Source organism: Hemitrygon akajei, chromosome 7, assembly GCF_048418815.1.
Source record: "Hemitrygon akajei chromosome 7, sHemAka1.3, whole genome shotgun sequence".
Lineage (NCBI taxonomy): Eukaryota > Metazoa > Chordata > Chondrichthyes > Myliobatiformes > Dasyatidae > Hemitrygon > Hemitrygon akajei.
In genome coordinates this window covers 167,819,971-167,842,749 of record NC_133130.1, presented here as the reverse complement: position 1 = coordinate 167,842,749, position 22,779 = coordinate 167,819,971, and the positions used below count along the sequence as shown (strand labels likewise).

Sequence of the window (22,779 nt, the reverse complement as noted above, 5' to 3'; positions counted from 1 at the left end):
GTGTGAGGTGGTTTTCCCCGCCCTCCCGCGACCCGGGGGCATGCGCTACTTTGTGCGCGGTGGAAGGATTCGGCAGCAGCGGCTGCCGGGATGGATCGTGTTGTGTTTGAGGCGGAGCCTGCGACGGTGGGCGGGCTGTGAAGGTGGTTGTCCGGTCGGTTGGTCGGTCGGCTGGGGAAAGCGGCGGCCTCGATAAGCAGTACGACGGTAACTTCGTCTGGTCGAAGTGTGAGTGCTTCCCTCCCCAGCTTTGTGGGTCCCTGAACCCGGCGCCAACTTGTGGGGAAGAGCGGATCGTGGACCTGGGAGTAGGAGGCTCGGGAAGCGAGACAAGAGTGAGCGGAAAAAAGAGAGGCATTGTCGCGAGGGTGGGAGAGAAAGGGAGGATGCACGGACCCGGAGATGGAGGACGAAGAGGAGAGGCTTCGAAGAGAGAAGGAGAGAACGTACGGACCCAGGGATGGGAGAGGGTGTATTGACCCTCTTGGTGTCGGATCACAAGAGAGGGAATTTATTGAATGCCTATGAGATAGGTTTTTAGAGCAGCTTGTGATTGATCCTACTCGGGGAAAGGTTATCTTAGATTGGGTATTGTGTAATAATGCAGGTTTTATTAGGGAGCTTAAGATAAGGGAACCCTGAGCAAGTAGTGATTCATAATATGATTGAATTCATACTGCAATTTGAGAGGGAGAAGTATAAATTATATGTATCAGTATTACAATGGAATAAAGGGAATTACAGAGCTTCCGCAGGTGGATTGGAGGGGGATCCTGGCAGGGATGACGGCAGAGCAGAGGTGACTGAAGTTTCTGGATAGATATGTCCCACAGAAGAAGTTGTTCTCAAATGGTTGACAAGGAAAGTTAATAACTGCATAGGAAAGGGCATGTAATGTAGCAAAAGTGAGTGGGAAGTTGGATGATTGGGAAACTTTTAAAATCCAACAAAAGGCAACTAATAAAGCCATAAGAAGGGAAAAGATGAATTATGAGGACAAACCAGCCAATAATATAAAGCATTTACCAAAAAGTTTTTTCAATTATATAAATTGAAATCAGTGGTTGGGAAAGTGTTGACATCCATTATTAAGGATAAGATTTTGTGATACTTGGAGACTAATGATAAAATAAGTCAAAGTCAGCATGGTTTCTGTCAAGGGAAATCTTCCCTGACAAATCTGTTAGTTCTTCGAGGAAGTAACAAGGTGGACAAAAGAGAGGAAGTGGATGTCATTTACTTGGATTTTCAGAAGGAATTTGATAAGGGGCCACACATGAGGCTGCTCAACAAGATAAAATTCCATGGCATTACAGGAAAGATACTAGCATGGATAGAGGAATGGCTGACAGGCAGGCAGCGAGTGGGAATACAGGGGGCCTTGTCTGGTTGGCTGCCAGAGACTAGTGGTGTTCTGCAGGGGTCAGTATTGGACTGCTTCTTTTCACATTTTTGTCAGTGATTTAGATGATGGCTTTGTGGCAAAGTTTGCAGATGTCACAAAGATAGGTGGAGGGGTAGTTAGTGCTGAGGAAGCAACGCGCTTGTAACAGGACTTAGACAAATTGGAAGAATGGGCAAAAAGTGGTAGACGGAATAGTTTTAGGAAATGCATTTTGGTAAAAGGAACAAAAGTGCAGACTATTGTCTAAAAAAGGAGAAAATTCAAATATCAGAGGTGCAAAGGGACTTGGGAGCCCTTGTGCAAGACTCCCGGAGGTTAATTCACAGGTTGATTCTGTGGGAAAGAAGGTAAATGCAATGTTGGCATTTATTTCAAGGGGATTAGAATATAAAAGCAAGGAGATAATGTTGAGGCTTTATAGGTTACTGGTAGGGTCGCACTTGGAGTATTGTCAACAATTTTTGGCCCCATATGTCAGAAAAGATGTGTTGGCATTAGAGTGAGTTCAGAGGAGGTTCACAAGGATGATTCCAGGAGCATATGAAGAACGTTTGGCAGCTTTGGGCCTGAACTCACTGGAATTTAGAAGAATGTGGTGGTTCTGTTTGTAACTTACTGAATGTTGAAAGGACTAGATACAGTGGAAGTAGAGAGGATATTCCCTGTGGTGGGGGTGACCAGAACTAGAGGGCACAGTCTCAAAATTGAGGGGTGACCCTTTAGAAGAGGTAAGGAGGAATTTTTTCTAGTTAGAGAGTGATGAATCTGTGGAATGATCTGCCACAGACAGCTGTGCAAGCCAAGACTGTGGGTATATTTTAAAGCGAAAATTGATAGTTTCCTCATTGCTCAGGGCATCGAAGGTTATGGCAAGAAGGCAGGTGTATGGGATTGAATGGGATCTGGGATCAGCCATGATGGAATGGTGAATCAAACTCAAAGGGCTGAATGGCCTAACTCTGCTCCTGTGTTTCATGGACCTGTGGGGTGGGGAGGTGAATACACAAACCTCAAGGAATGGAGTTGTTAACCAGGCTGGGTGTGGTGATGAATGAGATGTGCTAGTTGGGAGAGGGCAAGATTCCATGGGTGTAGGTTGGAGATGTATGGAAACCTAGGGATGGAAAATGTACATACCCCCAAGTGGGGTGAGGGAGAGTGTCACTAAGGGTATAGCCACCATGGAAATTAACTTTTCTGCAGCATAGTACATTACAAACATAAGTTAACAAACTTTAATAAATTATGCACAACTTGCATATGTGCTAAAAGAACAAAAAAAATGAAGAAACCAGGATGTAGGAGGCATACAAAGACATTGTTGTATAAACACATGTACCCTAGGATTTGTGCAGGCAGTATATTATATCTTGGATGGAGTAGTCGCATCACCTTGGAGAGGGTTTGCATGTGAAGCTGGGTGGGCAGGGGAATGCACACATCTGTGTACACAGGGCTGAAGTGGAATGGGATGCATCGAAGAGGTATGGAGGTATATCTGACCAAGAGTGGATTACATGCAGACCCTTAGAGGAATATGCTGTTTTACTACTAGTGAGGAGAGTCTATAATACCCCTGGTAAGTGGATTTCAATGCTATAAATGCATTGGGAAGGGATTGAACATAGCTGCTGGAACAAGGATTGTTGGATGCATATCTGGAACAGCTCTGGTGCAAGAATCCCAGAGAGATGTAGGTTAGTATGCACGGGGAGGGCGAGGGGGGTAATATGTAAGAGCAATTTTGCAGTTCAGGATTGGCGAAGCCAAGTTTGTTTACTTTTCTGGGAGGAATTGTTGGGCAGTGGATGCTCAAATGGTTGATTTTGGACTTGTGGCAAGTGTGGGTTGAACAGGATGGCCAGGCAGGAAGCAATCTGATCATCATTTTGGTGATGGGGGTGTTTTGGGTGGATTATGTTTTTGTGGAAGGGGTAAGCAGACAAGTCATCATTTATAGAAAGCACACTGGTGCAGCCTGTAGAGCTGCTGCCTCACATCTCTAGCCACCTGGGTTCAGTACACCATGGTAGCATAGCAGCCAGTGTAACAGTTTACAGCACCAGTGGTCAGGGTTCAAATCCCGCCCCTGTCTGTAAGGAGTTTGTTAACTCTCCCTGTGACCGCGTGGGTTTCCTCCCACATTTCAAAGATGGGTTAGTGTTAATGAATTGTGGTCCTGCTGTGTTGGTGCTAGAAACATGGCAACATATGCAGGCTGCCCCCAGTACATCCTCAAACTGTGTTGGTTGTTAATGCAAAACAACACATTTCAAGATCAAGTTTAATATCATTGGCATATGTTGCAAAATTTGTTATGTGGCAGCAGTATTGTAATATATTAAAAAAGTTACAGTAAGAATTATATATTTAAAAAGTTAAATAAGTAGTGCAAAAAGAGGGGAAAAAAGTAGTGAGGTGGTGTTCATGGGTTCATTGACCATTCAGAAATCTGATAGCAGATGGGAAGAAGTTATTCCTGAATCACTGAGTGTGTGGCCTTCAGGCTTCTGTACCTCCTCCCTGGTGGTAGCAATGAAAAGAGGGCATGTCCTGGGTGATGGGGGTCCTTAATGATGGATGCTGCCTTTTTGAAGCATTGCTCCTTGAAGATGTCTTGTACGCTGGGGAGGCTGGTGCCCTTGATGGAGCTGACTGAGTTTACAACTTCCTGTAGCTTTTTCTGATCCTGTGCAGTGGCCCCTCTGTACCAGACAGTGATGCAGCCAGTTAGAATGTTCTGTAGAAATTTACAAGTGTCTTTGGTGACATACCAAATCTCAAACTCCTAATGAAATATAGCCACTGTCTTTCCTTCATTGTAAATTGCATTGATCTGTTAGGCCCAGGATAGATCCTCAGATGTTGACATCCAGGAACTTGAAATTGCTCACCCTTTCTACTTCTCCTGGTGTGTTCCCTCAACTTACCAATGTAATTATGACAACTAAAGCTAATCTTTGTTCTTTAATCTCAGTTCTGACCTTGAATGTTGAATTTTCATATTCACCCTGTGTAGGTTTTGTCATGGTGCTCCAGGATGTAACCCATGCAAAAATGTGAATTACTATGGTTGTTGGAGAAACAGATGGAAGTTGGGTATTTGATGCAGAATGGTCTGTGGGGTAATAGGTTGGGAAGTGGTACCTGTGACATGAAATAGATTGTGATGGAATTTGTTACTGGTATATGGGCAGAGGTAAATTTGAAAAGGCTCAAAATAGGGGAAACGTTCATGAAATGCCGGAGTTTCAAATAATGCAAGGTGATTTAATTGAGAGAAGTTCTATAGGGTGTCCAGGGAGGGGTAGTTCCTCTGATGAAAGGGCTTGTCTTGTCTATTCTGGGGCAGCTCACTCACATTTGGTCCCTACTGGACCAATGGCTCCAAGTAGCTGTTGCATGCGACAGCTGTCACACCCTAGTACACTGCATCGACAGGTGGGGTTCGTACCTCTGAAATGGTGTCATGCCTGTCCTAGCATTCAGTCAGCTCTGGCGGACTGGGCAGATGAGATCTACGGTATGATCCAATGGCCAGGACAGCAGCTTTACAATGCTCTGTGGAGAGCGAAAGAGACAGAAGTCATGATCATCTGGTGCAACCAAGGAACTCCCTAGTTTTGATGACTACTCATACCATTGAACCTGGTCTTCCAAGGTCAAGAGAGCGGAACGACCTCAGTGCAACGGATTTTCCATTTTAAAAACTCCCACACATGATTCCTGTCACTGTTAGACACAACAGACAACCACCATGTGGGGAGTTTGATAAAGACATAATGAGATATCATTTCTTCTTGTTGTAGAATTGGTCTTTGGGAGGGGGTAATGGTCAGGCAATTTAATGCTGAGATGACAAAGCATTTGAGTCCTGTATGCCAGAGGATTGTGAATACCGTTGCTGAGAATCTTTTCTAGTGTCCTCCCATTCTTTACCCTACTTAAACCCACAATCAGGAACAACTTTGCTACAGTTTCTGAACTGATTACTATCTCTGGCTTAGAGAAATGGCTCACTGATAAGAACCTTCGGACATTTCATTACTTGAGAGATGATACAAATTGATTTATTTTCAAAAATTCAAAATCATTTAATATCAAGATTGTGTAATGTCATTTGAAGTATACAAGGGTAAAGAAAGTAATTGTTACTCTGGATTTAATGCAGCATAACAAGAACAATAAGATAATGAACACAATAATAAAAAATGCACAATGAATATAAATACGTAATATGAGCTTATACATTGACTATGTCCATAAAGTGACACTGGGCACAGGAGTGTCTGTATATAAAGTTGCTCTGACAGGAAATTATTAAGAGGTAGTGGTTGGGAGTGTGGTGGAGTGGGTTAGTGGGTGATAAGATTAGTTGAATGATGTATGCTGCACTCATGTTGTTTTACCTTGTACTACCTCAATGCACTGTTGTAACAAATAGATCTGTGAAATTATGTAAGATGAGTGTTTCATTGTACCTTGGTCATGTGTGACTGTAATAAACTAATTTGTATGACCCATTTTAGCTGTGGTTTCTTAAGTTCTATAATCATCAAAACAAAATCTGCACAGAAGTCTCAGAGTAATAATACATTCCATTGTTCTACATGTATAAAGTCTAATTTTGCATATTGTTATATGGCAATTAAAAAGGTATAAAATCCTTAAAAAGCACATTTGTTTAGAACATTGGTGTATATTTTGGCAGCCAATTTGCTGAAAAGGGAAGTGATTGAAAAATCATAGTAACATTTTGTGATAATGTTAATTTTGCAACTTTATGATTGCAAGGCACTGCTGGATATTAAGAACGTCAAGTAATACTGGTCAACCCCATCAGTGAGTTGCTCAATAGCGGTGGAACTGGATTGTGAACCATGTTGATGCTTGCTACAGCAACCCAAAGAAGAAGGTGTCAGAGATGGTGCGTGGTCCAACAAACTGCAAAGGATTGTCTATTTTTCTTGTGATCGCAAGACTCTATTGGACATTGGTAATGTAGTTTGCAAGTCTGGTTCATTGGTGTGACCGGTGGGGTTGCTGCATGGCCTCTATTGCATGGTCCAGGCCCTCAGGCTGCAAGGTCACCTATTGCAGCCACCCAGGAGGAGACGCCAGAGGAGGTGTGGCATGGTGATGTTTATGCTGCTCTCCTGTGTTTGCTTGGTGGAAGACAAGCAGGAATGCGTTCATCTGTGGCTGTGCTAGTGTGAGATAAGGAATTGGTGCTTGTTCTTGAAGATGTGGCTCCAGGACAACATCTCATCCAATAGGCCATGACACTCAGGGATTTGGATTATATATTTTTTTTTTGACTATGTTTTACTGCTATTGTAATTTTATGTGCTTTGTGCTGTGTGTGACTGTTGGTACTGTGATTTGTATCTTGGCCCTAGAGGAATACAGTTTCATTTGGCTGTATGGTATGATTGAATAACTATTAAACTTAAGCTTTCAATAGCAGTTCATTTTTAAATAATCCTTGTACCGTTAATCTGCGAAAAGATGCTGCGTGCACAGAATTGTTCCTATACATTAGAAAGGACAACACCCACAAGGAACGTTTTGCAATGGTAGTCACATGGAGTTTTAGAAAATAGTGCACATCATTCAAGTTCAGCTGCTGTGTTAAATAGTCTCTCATGCTGTTAAGAAAGAGTGGGTGAAAGGTTAGCATGTAGGTACTGTCTACCCAGTAATTAGGAAAGGAAATAGCTGTTTTGCTGTAACTAATTAGTAGATATAGACTGTTATATACAGTCTTGGTCTACTGAGTTACTTAAGGATATGATTGCTTTGGAGACTGTTGATGTGGGTTGATTCCTGGGTTAAAGCAGTTGTGAGAAATACGAACAGATTGGATTATATCGTCGATGTTTAAGTCTTAGTGAAAAATATGTAAGTGTGCTTGACAAAGTGCATTCTGTGAGAATGTTCATGGGAGTCTGGAACTGGGGGCACAGCACCAGAAATTGGAGTTTCTCATTTAAAATAGAGGTGGAATTCTTTTGGTTTTATAAACATATTTATTAAATAATTTCAAGACAAGGCACAGTTGTATTTAATTTGTATGGACTGCATGCAAGACAGGATTTTCCCTGTATCTCACTGCCTAGGATAACAATAAATCAATTTACCATTTTATAGGAGAATTAATATTTATGGACATTATGCAGGAAAGTTGTGTTGTGGCCAAGATCAGATCAGTCATGAACTGACTAAATAGTAGAGCAGGCTTTAGCTGTGAGCTTTTGCTCCTGTTTGGATATTCATACTCTGCTGTTCTGCCATAGGGTGGTGAATTTGTAGAATTCATTGGGTATATTTAAAGTGGAGGTTGATAGTGTCTTCATTAATCAGAGCTTCAAATGTTTCAGGAAGGAGACAGGAGAATGGATTTGAGAGGGAAAATAAATCAGCCATGATAAAATGGTGGAGCTAACTGAATGGTCTAACTCTCATCCCATGTCTTGTGGTCTCTTCCTATGCAGCTTCTCAGTGGCACAGTAACCTTTGTCCATTATCTGTTTTTATTTTAGCTCCTTTCAATAGCCATGTCATTTTCATATACCAGCACAAAGATTGGCTTGGTTAGTAAATTAGTTATTGGGTTCAGTGTATGGTAAGATATGTTGCTCGAATGAGGAACAAGTACTGATGGTATAGGTAGAACAAGAGGTAGTTGTCTTTGCTTCTTAAGATTTTTGAGGGTAGCACAGTAATGTAGCACTATTACAGCATCAGCACCCTGGCTTCACTTTCCGACGCTGTCTGTAAGGAATTTATGTATTCTCCGTGACCATGTGGGTTTCCGGGTGTTCTGGTTTCTTCCCATATTCCAAAGACACATGGGTTGCAATTGGACAGCATGGACCCAATGGGCCAGAAGGTCTGTTACCGTGCTGTATCTCTAAAATAAAGACAGCTGAGAAAGGACCTTGATACACAAAGGGGCCCAACAATGAGAGTTGATATACAGTATTAAATATCTGAAACCATGCCATGGAGTTTCACTACCTTTGAGTATTATCAGGGTCTTGTACACAACATCATCGCCCGATGCTATACCTTGGAGAGTATGTCATCTGGAGAGGTAATGCCATAAGTCTTACTGCATTCTCCAGTATTGCACAGTACCATGTAAAAGGAATTCTGAAATTCTAAGCTTCCAATGTTAATCTAGCTACGCAATCAATAATACACTAAAGTTTTTTAAAAATTAAGAGTGTTGTGACGACATTCTCTGGAAGCCAAACTAAGATTCTGTGACATCCTGGATTTTGCTCTATTAGTCACAGTCAAGCTGTCAGAACTATTGCAGGGTAGGTTGGACAGCAGCCTCTGGCATCCACATGTGTGATTAAGTGCCTAAATTTGGAAGTTGTAATCACAGGTACCATGCCGGACAACTGGTGGGCTGTTGTGTAAAATCAGGTTCACGGGTTTGGTAAGTGGTGACAGAAGACAGTCACTACTGGTAAGTAAGTTAATCATGCTTCACAGGACAAGTAACTAAACATACAGTAAACCATTCAAGCTACACCCAAGTTCAAATATTTATATAAAGTATAAATAAATAAAAGTATGCACGTGGGCCCAATTTTACTGCAGCCCACTTCCATTGTTTCCATGGCACCATACATGACCTGGTCCACAGTGGCTAGTGAGAAAAAAGAGACTTAGTGCTTTCAGCACACTAGATTTATACTTTAACAGTGCCTTCATGTGGTCAACTAAACAGGAATGAGTGGAAGAGGCTGCAATGACCCTTAAAAGGGCTAATCCCTAGCTAGCATAGGGGAGCAGCTTTTGATGAACCAGTAAGATGGACGCTTATTGTTGGAAGATCTTCTGCTGAAATCTGAAGTTGTGTGTGAAGTTGCAGTACTTAACCCATTATGCACCATGTATCTTCATTCCTCCACCCTTACTAGATACAATATTGGAATTCACCATCTAGTAATATCAAGGATACCTTCACCAGAATGCCAGTAACAATTCAAGAAAATGCCACCACAACGTCTGGGGCTGTTAGTAATGAGTAGTAAACATTGGCCAACCCAATAGCACACAAATTCTAAAATAACAACAGAAAAGATGGAAAATCTGGGACTGGTGTTTTCCAGTGTGAGTGAATATTTAAATTCATAATTTGTGATAATTCCACTTGAATAATATCTCTGGCCCTGAAAAAATCAATATAGCAAATGTGAGTTTGCATACCCTAAGAGGTTTTTCTAAAGAGGTTTTTTCTCTTTTATGCTCTTAACGATAAGACCATAAGATATAGGAGCAGAAGTAGGCCATTTGGTCCATCGATCCTGCTCTGCCATTCAATCATGGGCTGATTGAATTCTTCCTGTCATCCCTGCTCCCCTGCCTTCTCCCCATACCCTTTGATGCCCTGGCTAACCAAGAACCTATCTATCTCTTCCTTAAATGCACCCGATGACTTGGCCTCCATAGCTACTCGTGGCAACAAATTCTACAGATTTGCCACCCTCTGACTAAAGTAATTTCTCCACATCTCTGTTCTAAATGGATGTCCTTCAATCCCGAAGTCGTGCGGTCTTCTCCTGGACTCCCCTACCATTGTAAATAATTTTGCCATATCTAATCTATTCAGACCTTTTAACATTCAGAATGTTTCTGAGATCCCCCCTTCATTCTCCTGAACTCCAAGGAATACAGCCCAAGGACTGCCAGACATTCCTCATACTGCAACCCTTTCATGATTCACAATCCTGGAATCATTCTCATGAATCTTCTCTGAACCCTCTCCACTGTCAGTATATCCTTTCTAAAATAAGGAGCACAAAACTGCACACAACACTCCATGTGGTCTCACGAGAGCCTCAACATCACATCCCTGCTTTTATATTCTATACCTCTAGAAATTAATGCCAACATTGCATTTGCCTTTTTTACTACTGACTCAACCTGGAGATTAACCTTCAGGGTATCTTGCACAAGGACTCCCAAGTCCCTTTGCAAACTGCATTTTGAATTCTCCCCCCATCTAAATAATAGTCTACCCATTTATTTCTTCCACCAAAGAGCGTGACCATACACTTTTTAACATTGTATTTCATTTGCCACTTCTTTGCCCATTCCCCTAAACTCTCTAAGTCTCTCTGCAGGCTCTCTGTTTCCTCAACACTACCTGCTCCTCCACCTATCTTTGTATCATTGGCAAATTTAGCCACAAATCCATTAATCCCATAGTCCAAATAATTGACGCACATCATAAAAAGCAGCGGTTGCAACACCGACCCCTGTGGAACTTCACTGGTAACTGGCAGCCAGCCAGAATAGAATCCCTTTATTCCCACTCTGTTTTCTGCCAACCAGCCAATGCTCCACCCATGTTTGTAAATTCCCTGCAATTCCATGGGCTCTTGCTAAACAGCCTCATGTGCGGCACCTTGTCAAAGGCCTTCTGAAAATCCAAGTACACCATGTCTACTGCATCTCCTTTGACTACCCTGCTTGTAATTTCCTCAAAAAATTGCAGTAGGTTAGTCAGGCAGGATTTTTCTTTCAGGAAACCTTGCAGGCTTTGGTTTGTCTTGTCATGTGCCTCCAGGTACTCCGTAATCTCATCCTTAACAATCAATTCCAACAACTTCTCTACCCCTGATGTCAGGCTAATAGTCTATAGTTTCCTTTCTGCTGCCTGTCTCCCACCCTTCTTAAATAGCGGAGTAATTAGTTAATTACTCTAATTAGTTTTCGGTACAGAAATAAATGTATATTTTGTGGTCTAGCTGTTGTTTGTCTCAGCCAATATGCTTGAGTGATTTGACAGACATACTTTATTGATCCCGAGGGAAATTGGGTTTCGTTACAGCCGCACCAACCAAGAATAGTGAAGAAATATAGTGATATAAAACCATAAATAATTAAATAATAATAAGTTAATCATGCCAAGTGGAAATAAGTCCAGGACCAGCCTATTGGCTCAAGGTGTCTGACACTCCAAGTGAGGAGTTGTAAAGTTTGATGGCCACAGGCAGGAATGACTTCCTATGATGCTCAGTGTTACATCTCGGTGGAAAGAGTCTGGCTGAATGTACTCCTGTGCCTAACCAGTACATTATGGAGTGGATTGGAGTCATTGTCCAAGATGGCATGCAACTTGGACAGCATCCTCTTTTCAGACATCACCGTCAGAGAGTCCAGTTCCACCCCCACAACATCACTGGCCTTACGAATGAGTTTGTTGATTCTGTTGGTGTCTGCTACCCTCGGCCTGCTGCCCCAGCACACAACAGCAAACATGATAGCACTGACCACCACAGCCTCGTAGAACATCCTCAGCATCGTCTGGCAGATGTTAAAGGACCTCAATCTCCTCAGGAAATAGAGACGGCTCTGACCCTTTTTGCAGACAGCCTCAGTGTTCTTTGACCAGTCCAGTTTATTGTCCATTCGTATCCCCAGGTATTTGTAATCCTCCACCATGTCCACACTGACCCCTTAGATGGAAACGGGTCACTGGTGCCTTAGCCCTCCTCAGGTCCACCACCAGCTCCTTAGTCTTTTTCACATTAAGCTGCAGATGATTCTGCTCGCACCATGTGACAAAGTTTCCCACCGTAGCCCTGTACTCAGCCTCATCTCCCTTGCTGATGCATCCAACTATGGCAGAGTCATCAGAAAACTTCTGAAGATGGCAAGACTCTGTGTTGTAGTTGAAGTCCGAGGTGTAGATGGTGAAGAGAAAGGGAGACAGGACAGTCCCCTGTGGAGCCCCAGTGCTGCTGACCACTCTGTCTGACACACGGTGTTGCAAGCGCACGTACTGTGGTCTGCCAGTCAGGTAATCAATAATCCATGACACCAGGGAAGCATTCACCTGCATTACTGTCAGCTTCTCACCCCGCAGAGCAGGGCAGATGGTGTTGAACGCACTGGAGAAGTCAAAAAACATGACCCTCACAGTGCTTGCTGGCTTGTCCAGGTGGGCATAGACACGGTTCAGCAGGTAGACAACGGCATCCTCAATTCCTAGTCAGGGCTAATGGGCGAACTGGAGGGGGTCTAAGTGTGGCCTAACCATAGGCCGGAGCTGCTTGTTGAAGATCATTCTGTTTTTCCTTTTCACAGGATGCCTTTGCATTCAAGGTGCATTCATTGAAACTAGCAGCAGAGCAGTGGAAATATCCACATGCTGGTCCAGAAAAAAAAAAACTAGTTAAATATGTTCCTTCACCACTGACCAAAATTCAGCCATTGCCTTCCAGAATTGTGCCCATAATGCTTGTTAAACTGATGAGCCTATCATTATCTGGCTTTGACATTTCTAGTATTGGTGTTGGTCCTAATTGCCTTGTATAGGTAAATTTCCCAGTTTACAGGCAAATTACCTTGTGAGTGATTTTTCTGTAAAGGCTACTTCTGTGGAGTTTCAGCTCACTTGTGTGCTTTGGTGAGAGACATGGATAATTGCAGGTTTTCCATATTATGTCATATTACTAATTAAAAAAGATCATAGTCATATTCCTTGTTTTTAAAAAAGGACTTAAAAGCATTGAAATAATATTTTTGGATAATAATTTCATTTTCCTCTTGTTACCTTTGCAGTGCCTTCTGCCAAGGGTGAAAGAAAGAATTAGGTTTTTACTGCTCTGTGGGGCGTGGTTCGTGATGCTACTGTTTATTGAGAGACTTATTATTTATTAATTTAGAGATACGGCGCAGAACTAGCCCTTCCAGCCCAACAAGCCATACCACCCAGCGAACTTCCTATTTAACCCTTGCCTAATCACAGAACAATTTGCAATGACCAATTAACCTACTAACCGGTACATCTTTGCACTGTGAGAGGAAACCTGAGCACCTGGAGGAACCCACACATTCATGGAGAAGACATACAAACTCCTTATATATGATGCTAGAACTGAACTCCGCCCCAAGCTGTAATAGCATCACACTAACCACTACGCTATGGTGGCGTCCGTAAAGAGAGTTGGCCCACAGTAGAGTGGGGATTAGTATAAAGATGCTATTACAGCATTCAGCCTCTGCAGATTTCCTCTTGTGTGTTGACTGTTTGCTTGTTTCCATAGATGCTGTCTGGCCTGAGTTTCTCCAGCATTTTGTGTGTATAACTTCGATTTCCAGCATATGTAGATTTTCTCCTGCCAGTGACCTGTGTTCAATTCCTGCACCATTTGTAAGGAGTTTGTACATTCTCCCTGTGACTGTGTGGGTTTCCTCCAGGAGCTTGTTTTCTCCCACAGTCCAAAGAAGTACCAGTTAGTAGGTTAATTGGTCACATGGGTGTAATTGGGTGGCGTGGGCTGTGCTGCATCTCCAAATATGCAAATAGACTGCAGACCCATATCTGTATTCAGCTATTCTACAATATTAAAAACCATCTTAAATATTATTTCATTTTGAGGCAAATCATTACAATGTAACCACTGTGGGAGAACTGGACCTGCAAAGGCAAAATGGAAAGTTGTCAAAAACAAAATGCTTTAACCAGCTTCAATGTCATTACCACATTGTTGTTTATGGGAACTTGTTATGTATATTTTGCATGGTAACAGTGGCTATGCTTTAAAGGTATCTCATTGGCTGAAGAGTACTATGGCATATCCTTGTAAAGGACATCCTTGTCTTTAATATCTGTTTGTTTTTCTTAAAAAAAAATTAAGAAATGAATTCTGATGAAGAGTCTCAGCCTGAAATTTGGAGGCTGCCTGATCAACTGAGTTCCTCCAGCATTTTGTGTGTGTTGTTCTGCATTTCCAGCATCTCCAGAATCTCTTGTACTTTTGATTCAGATATACAGTTTTAATGTCTGGGAATGGAAAGAGAGATCTGTATTAATAACACACTCTTAATCTCTCAGATTACAGCCAATCAGTATTTTAGTGACATAATTAATCAAGGTAAAGAAGACAATTCTTTGGATGGATTCTGTATGAGCATCACATGATTCTTTCTATATGCATTGTTTGATATTGCTGTTATTTTAAAATTAAAAGAAAATTATTTATTTGTTTCTGCTTTAACTATATCAAAAATCTATTTATGCAATGCTGTTCAGAAGCCAAATTCCCAATTACTAATTCTTGAATTACCCTAATACCACACGAGTCCCATAAGCCTCCTTCACCTGCTGTGTTATTACCTCAATATGGTTGCCTATGTTTTTCATATTGTCTCTCAGTTGCCTTGGATCCGTCAAGTTTAACTCCTGAGATTTTGAAATCCCCTATGATTAGATTACAACTCCCTGCAGCTCTCTTACTAGCTTAAATAGCTCGTTATGTGCTTGTTCATCTTTAGCTGGCACTTACCCATTAGTACTTGCTTCTCCTTACTATTAATTTTGACACAAATTGCTGCTGTCATCTCCCATTCTATTGTTAGTTAAACCCTTCTGAGATTGTTTATGTCACTCTAAACCAATAATAGTACTCCTCTAGTGTTTAATTTGTCTATCCTTACAAAACTTTTAGTCGCTCTTTTGTTTCATCTCAGATTCCTCCTCTGCTTTGTTAGAAGAATGAAATGCATGTGAAATTACTATTACTTTTTTCATTTACTTTACTTCCAATACTTTGACATTGGTGTAATGGTATAAAGCCTTTGCCAGGGCATATTTGTATTTTAGAAAGTCATTTGCTAAAATCTCATTTGAAAGACTGGTCAAGTAAACTAAAAATAAGGATTGAAGAAAAACTGAAAAGTTTCAGATTTATTTATCATGTGTACATATACTGGTGCCACAGTAGCATAGTGATTAGCATGATGCAATTACAGCTCAGGGCATTGGAGTTCAATTCCAGCATCCTCTGTAATAAAGTTTGTATGTTCTTCCTGTGTGCGTGTAGGTTTCCTCCAGATGCTCCAGTTTTCTCCCACAGTCTAAAGATGTACTGGTTAACAGGTTAATTGGTCATTGTAAATTGTCCCGTGACTAGGCTGGGCTTAGATAGATGAATTGCTGGGCAGTGTGGCCTGGTGGGTGGAAGGGTCTGTTCTGCACTGAATCTCTAAATAAATAGTGATATGTGTTAACAATTGACACTATTTAAGGAAGTACTGGGGCAACCTGTAAGTGTCACCACACATTCTGGCGCCTACATTGAATGTCCACAATGTTCAGCAGAACAACATAACAAACAACAATAAAACAAAACAAGATGATAGCAAAACAAGCCCCTTTCCCATCCACTCAAATATACAGACAGGCTTCACTGCTTTAATTTCCATGGCTTATAAACTAAAATAATGCTACCTTTCTGTGCCAAGGTACAGATCTGTGCAGATCATGTATAAACTCTTTAGATAAGCATAGTTTTTTTAAAAATAAGCTGAGATTTCTTTTACCTCTACCCTTTCAGGTATTGAGTTTCATATTCTAGCAATTGCAATGTTTAAACAATTACCAATCTTCCATGCAATCCTTTCAACAATGATTTTGAAATCCATTTCTGTCCAGCTTTTGACCTGTCTGCTGAGGTGTTTAATAGATTATATTTTATTTAGAGATAAAGCATGGAACAGGTCCTTTTGACCCAACAAACTTAACCAACCAGCAACCCACCTATTTAACCCTAGCTTAATCATGGGACAATTTACAATGACCAATTAACCGGTATATCTTTGAACTGTGGGAGAAAACGGAGCACCCGGAGGAAACACACACGAAGGAACGTACAACCTTCTTACAGTGTACTTTGAACTCCGAACTCCAACATCCTGAGCTGTAATAGCATCATGCTAACTGCTAGGCCACCATGGTAATTAATATGAAACAAGAATAGGTAGAGATGTGGTATATAGAAATGTATACACATACACACTAGAAATGCAGTATAATTGGCTAAATATTACAGCCAGTCTTTCAGAAATGAAAAGAGAAAAGTGTCTATATGTAGTGACAAAATTGGAACTCACTTTTGCAAATGGAAATTGATACTGGGTCACTTATTTTTATATCTAAAATTGAATAATTATATTAGTTAATTTGTTAGGAAAATTAGACAAACATTAAAAATCATAGTTAGATCCACTGTTTCATCAAATGGTAGAACAAGTTCTTGGAGGTGGCTTCCTTTTCTTCCTGTGTTTTTTAAATAACATGATTGCTGAGTTGTAAACTCAGCGAGCTTCATCAGGCATGACTTTTCCACCACCAAGAACATCTTCAAAAGACAGTGCTTCTAGAAAGCAGTTTCCATCATTACTACCACTGGGCAGGATGTACAAGAGCCCAAAGACACACAGTGATTCAGGAACAGCTTCTTTGCCATCAAAATTCATGAACGTTTCCTCATTATTACTTTTTTGTGCTATTTATATTATAATTCATAGTGAACTGTGTGTTTGGACTACTGTATCTTTAAAACAACAACTTTCACATATTCTGATTCTGATGTACACATACAAAATGCTGGATGAACTCAGCAGGTCAGGTAGCATCTATGGAGGGAAAAAACAGTCAACACTTCAGGCAAAGTCCTTATGAAGGGTCTTGGCCTGAAACATCAACTGTTTATTTCTCTCTGTTAAAGCTGCCTGACCTGCTGAGTTCTTCCAGGCATTCTGTGTGTGTTGCTCTGGATTTCTAGCGTCTGCAGAATCTCATGTGGTTACGATTCTGCTTTTTTCAGATTGTATTCTGCTGACTACCAAGAGTTGAGATTTAGAAAAAAATACAAGCACAGAATTGTCAGGGAACTTTGTGATCAGCTGATGGAAGGACATTTGAGGAAGGTGAGTGGGGGACAGGAGGAAGTGGGAGTTCATTGCTTTGACAGACAACTAAAACTCCTGTTTAACAGGAAGCCAGCTGTGGCAGTATTTTTTTGCTCCACTATTAGACCACATTTACAAAGAGTTATCGTGACCATCAGGGAAAATATAACTAACTTCCTGAATCCAAATGCCAATAACACATTTTTCTTGAATGGTTCTGTTCCATTTTCCCATCAGCTTGATGTACTGTGGTATGATAGATTGTTTTCTTGGTAACACACATATGCTTTGTGTACATATTAAACAAAATGGCTGTTTAAAAAACAATTGAAGTATAGTGTCCATTTACCCCACCCTCATGCTACTGCAGATATTAAACAAAAGTACCTCTTGATTATCTAATTCTTTAGGTCATGTTTGCAAATATTCTTTACAAAATTGAAAATTTTATTTTTATTTTATTCAGAGATACAGTGCGGAACAGGCCCTTCAAGCCGTGTTGCCCAGCAACCCACCTATTTCACCCCTAGTCTAATCACAGGACAATTTACAATGACCAATTAACCTACTAACTGGTACATCTTTGAACTGAGAGGAAACTGGAGCACCTGTATGAAACCCAGGGAGATTGTACAAACTCCTTATATACGATGCTGGAATTGAACTCTAGTGCCTGAACTGTAATAGTGTTGTGCTAACTGCTATGCTACAGTGATATCACTACATTAGCAAAGTATACTGAACTGAATAGGAATTACACTACTCAATTATAATCCAGTTACAAACAAGAGAAAATCTGCAGATGCTGGAAATCCGGAGCAACACGTAAAATGCTGGACGAATGCAGCAGGCCAAGCAGCATCTATGGAAAAGAATATAGTTGACGTTTCGGGCCAAGACTGTTCCGGAGGACGTAATATAAATATAATGGTGAATTTGTTATGTCAGATTTTCATCACTAGGTGGCACAGTAGCATAGTGGTTAGTGCAATCACTTTACAGTGCCATTAGTCACTAATCGGGATTAGATGGCTGACTTTCTGTAAGGAGTTTGTACGTTCTCATAATGACTGAATGGGTTTCCTCTGGGTGCTCCAGTTTCCTCCTACATACCAAAAAAGTATGGGGTAGGGTAACTAAGTTGTGGGTATGCTATGTTGGCACCAAAAGCATGGCAACACTGTGGGCTGCCCCCAGCAGAATCCTTGCTGATTTGATTTGATGCAAATGACATGTTAAATGACACTTTATGTTTTGATATACACTCAGTGGCCACTTTATTAGATAGAGGAGTGGAACGTGGTGTAGTCTTTGCTGCTGAGGCCTATCCACTTCAAGGTTCTAATTGTGTGTTCAGCTGAGTTTTTCTGCACATCACTTTTGTAAACACATGGCTATTTGAGTTGCTGTTGCTTTCCTGTCAATTTGGACCAGTCTGGCCATCCTCTCATTAACAAGGCATTTTTGTCCACATAACTGCTACTCACTGAATTTATTTTTGTTGTTTGCACCATTCTCTGTAAACTTTAGAGAATGTTGTGCATGAGATACTCAAACCACCCCATCTGGCACCAACAGCCAATCCACGGTAGAAGTCAATTAGATCACATTTCTTCCCCATTCTGATGTTTGACGTTAACAACATCTGAACCTCTTGACCATGTCTGCATGCTGTTATGCATTGAGTTGCTGCCATGATTGACAAACTCGAGATTCACATTAACATGGTGTACAACTGTATTTAATAAAGTGACCACTGAGTATATATGTGACCAAAAAAGCTAGTTTTTAATTTTAAGCTAGTCTTTTATCATCAAAATTTGTTTACGGGAACATGCTGCACATAAACAGAGATTATGTATATAATTATTTCACTCCAAACCTCTTCACAGTAAAGACATTTGGAATGCAATACTGTACTTATGGACATTATCAGTCCAATGTTCTCTGGATTCAGTTGGAATTTATAGATAAACTACTCCTGGATTATGAAACTGTCTATTAATAGTCATCCAAAACAATTCAGAAATACAGTATGTTACTGATTTGAGTAAACAAAGCCTCGAATATAGTTTGATACAAGTACCGCATATCAAACTGCATCCTGCGGAAATCATTATTTGGCCACCTTTGGTTTGACATGCCCAAATAATTACACTCAGGAAGTGCTTCAGGAAGCCATTGTTTACTATATTATGAAAAGGTTATAACATTCCACAACTAACTGAAATAAAGTATGTTTAAAAACCAGAACTGCCAGTGATACATTTGAAATTAATGTGCAAAATATATTTGTTCAGATTGAAATCTGTAAAGAAAAAAAATAAACTTTCACAAATAAGAGAAAATCTGCAGATGCTGGAAATCTAAGTCCAGTCCTGCAGAAGGGTTTCAGCCTGAAACGTCATCTGAACTCTTTTCAAATAAACATACTGTACAGTGAAATGCATCGTATATGTCAATGACCAACACAGTCTGGGGAATTTATTTATGTATTGGAGATACAGCATGGAACAAACCCTTCTCGCCCAATGAGCTGTGCCACCCAGCAAACTACCAATTTAACCCTTAGCCTAATCACAGAACAATTTATAATGACCAACCTACTAATCAGTACATCTTAAGTCAGTGGGAGGAAACCAGAGCACCCAGAGGAAATCCATGCACTCATGGGAAGAACATACGAACTTCTTAGAGGATGCTGGAATTGAACTTCAAACCCTGACACATTGAGCTATAGTAATGTTGCACTAATTGTGGCCAGATTTGCAGATGATACAAAGATTGATAAAGGGACACATAGAGATGAGGAAGCAGGAAGTCTGCAGAAGAACTTGGGACAGATTGGGAGAATGGACAAAGAAGTGGTGATCATGCACTTTGGTAGAAGGAATAAAGGCATAGACTATTTTCTGAATGGGAGAAAAATGAATAATCAGAGGTGCAAAGGCACTTGGGAGTCCTTGTGCAGGATTCACTAAAAGTTAACTTGCAGGTTATGTCAGTGCTAAGGATGGCAAATGCATAATCTCAAGAGGATGAAAATGTAAGAGCAAGGATATGATGCTGTGGCTTTATAAGACATTGGTCAGACCACACAGAGTATTGTGAGCAGTTTTGGGCCCCTTATCTAAGAAAATATGTGCTGGCATTGGAGAGAGTCCAGAGGAGGGTCATGAGAATAATTCCAGGAATGAAACAGATAACATATGAGGAGTGCTTGATGACTCTGGGTCTATACTCACTGGAGTTTAGAAGAATTGGGTGGGGATCTTATTGAAACCTACTGAATATTGAAAGGCCTAGATAGAGTGGACATGGAGAGAATGTCTCCTATAGTGGGTGAGTCTAGGACCACAGGGCACAGCCTCAGAATAGAGGGACATCCATTTAAAACCAAAAAGAGAAGGAATTTCTTTAGACTGAGGGTGGCGAATCTATGGAATTTATTGCCATGGATGGCTGCAGAGGCCAAGTCATTGAGTGTTAAAGCAGACGTTGATAGGTTCTTGATCAGTCAGGGCATCAAAGGTTATAGGGAGAGGGTAGGAGAATGGGGTTGAATGGGATAACAAATCAGCCATGATGGAATGGCAGAGCAGACTTGAGTGCCCTAATTTTGCTCCTACGTATTATGGTCTAATTGCTACGCTACCGATGCGCTGGGGGGAGCCTGCAAGTGTTGCCACACTTCTGGTGTGAACATAGCATGCCCACAACTCACTAACTCTAATCCATACATCTTTGGAATGCAATAGTAGTCATAGTAAACACTAGAGTTGAGTATAATGTTCTCCTCAGGGGCTGTCTATTGGTAGGTCTTAATCCAGGATGTTAGGGTGGAGACTGCCTGTGCATGACTTTAACGTGGGGAGGCTAATGTACTATCTGCTTTTCGTAGAAGGGAGGAAACCCACATGATCACAGGGAGAATGTACAAACTCCTTATAGTGGTGGCAATTGTACCCAATCGCAATATATTTACAGCAGTACAGTTTTATTTCTTTTTTCAGTGTTTAACCCTTAGCACAATATTCAATGGCACAGCCTCCATCATTCTAAATTAATGTGACAATTTTTTGTAAATGTTTCTTTCTACTAACAGATACTCCATTTTGTAACTTGTTTAGAATATTCTGTTTACGTGGCTCATCGATGGTATGAACCAAGGGAGACCAATAAGCAGTCCAGAGATGAGCAGTGATGCAGCGGGTAAAGGATCCATAGATATTTATCAGGAGCACGGCATACACAGGGCTCTACTGTCAATGATCCCTCTCATCCACTCAATAATCTCTTTGACCCACTACATCAGGGAGAAGGTACCATAACATTAGGACAAAGACTGTTAGGAAATGACCGAACTCCCTGCCACCACCTAAGCCTCATCATATATGAAATGTTAGTAGTGTTATATTGTTTACTTTTTAACTTGTGTCATAATTTGTTAATTTATTTGTGGTAATATTACTTTATGTGTTATGTTTGCGAGTTATGAGTACTGTGTTGTGCACCTCGGTCCAGAGGAATACTGTTTCTTTTGGCAGTATCCACGTGTACAGCTAAATAACAATAACTGAACTTGGACTTGAATTTTGTCCAAATTCATTCTCCACTGCTGTCAGGAGTCTTAAAGTTCTCCCAGTGCCCACAAGGGTTTCCCGAAGATTCTCAGATTTTTGCCCATCTCTCAAAGGCACTCTGGCTTGTTAGGTTGACTACTGTAGTCATCGGGGCACTTAGTATAATCAGGTTGTTAGGAGAGAAAATGGATTGTTGGGGGAATGATACAGATAGAATCACATTGAAGGCTGATACAGGCTCAGTGTGCTGAATGGCTTCCTCAAATTAAATTTTCTCGTATTTTCAAAGAAAACTGAGAAGACTTAATAGAAACTAATAACCCATCACTAACCCCAGTTGCTATAGATATAAATAATAATTAGTGCAGCACTCGACAGGCCACTCAGCCCACAAAGTTGTGCTGATATCAATGCCAATTGATACTAAATGTTCTCCCCATGTATAATCCATATCCATATGCATGTGTCTATCTAAAAGCCTATTATACTCCAACATCATGTCTGGTAAACTAATAAAATCTTACCCCTTACATTGCCTTTAAACTTCTCCCCCTCTGATCTTAAATGCATAGCCTCTAGTTTATTGAGACTTCTACCCTGGGAGAAGTATCTAACCTACTCTATGTCTCTCATAATTTTACAAATCTCTATCCAGGTCTCTCCTCAGATTCCATATGGTCTAGTGAAAGCAACTCAAGTTTGTCCAGCCTTTCCTGACAGTTCATACCCTCTAATCCAGGCAGCATCCTGATGAACTGCACCCTCTCCACAATGTCCACATCCTTTCTATAATGCAATGACTAGAAATGCATGAATATCCCAAGTGTGGTCTCACTGAAGTTTTGTATAGCTGCAGCATGACTTCCTTATATCAGGGGTTCTCAACCTGGGGTCCACAGACCCCTTGGTTAATGGTAGGGGTCCATGTCATTAAAAAGGCTAGGAACCCCTGCCTTTTATTGTATTTGATGGATTGCTGGATGAATTCAACTGCAACAATCTCTGATTTAGTGGCTTCATAACATCATGGCATTACACTGCATGGCCAGGCCAACCAAGGAGCCATTC

The 22,779-nt window shown here is 40.9% G+C and overlaps 1 long non-coding RNA gene across 1 annotated transcript; it reads left to right on the top strand.

The window, feature by feature from the left end:
• Window positions 1–102: 102 nt before the first annotated feature.
• Window positions 103–21,528, top strand: LOC140731155 (uncharacterized). Its single transcript, XR_012099734.1, has 3 exons — window positions 103–228; window positions 17,044–17,146; window positions 21,259–21,528. It is a non-coding gene; the product is annotated as an uncharacterized lncRNA (long non-coding RNA).
• The last annotated feature ends 1,251 nt before the right edge of the window (window positions 21,529–22,779 follow it).